A 361-nucleotide genomic window follows, 5' to 3' on the forward strand; every position below is an offset into this window, starting at 1 on the left:
CTCCTGGCTACAGACGAGCGGGACTGCTCTGCTCTGACAAGAATGTGGAATTACTGTCCCAGATACGGACCACGGGAGAAAACTCGAGTATTTAATCTGGCAACCTGTAGCTACATAGCTGAGCACAGCGTAACGAACTGCAAACCCTGCGCTCTGCTCGCCAAAGAAATATTGAACTCTATGGAAGTGAAAATTATTTCACTGGAAGTCTGCTTTTAGAAAAGTGGAAGGTACTTTTTACCTGTGTTTCAGCAGTGCTGAGGGTTCAGCTCTTTTTCAACACAGGCCAAGATGTAACTTGGTCCTTAAGGAATTTGACCTCCTTGGCTACCAGCTGTCCTGGTGAGCGTGTCCTGGCACC

The 361-nt window shown here is 47.6% G+C and overlaps 1 protein-coding gene across 1 annotated transcript in view; it reads right to left on the minus strand.

Moving 5' to 3' along the window:
- The window catches only part of LOC114818790 (olfactomedin-like protein 2B), a gene marked incomplete at both ends in the record, with an annotated part of 10,418 nt that overhangs the window by 5,837 nt on the left and 4,220 nt on the right, over positions 1 to 361 (minus strand). The window lies entirely within an intron of this gene.

This window comes from Antrostomus carolinensis, unplaced genomic scaffold (genome assembly GCF_000700745.2).
Source record: "Antrostomus carolinensis isolate BGI_N321 unplaced genomic scaffold, ASM70074v2 scaffold32307, whole genome shotgun sequence".
NCBI lineage: Eukaryota > Metazoa > Chordata > Aves > Caprimulgiformes > Caprimulgidae > Antrostomus > Antrostomus carolinensis.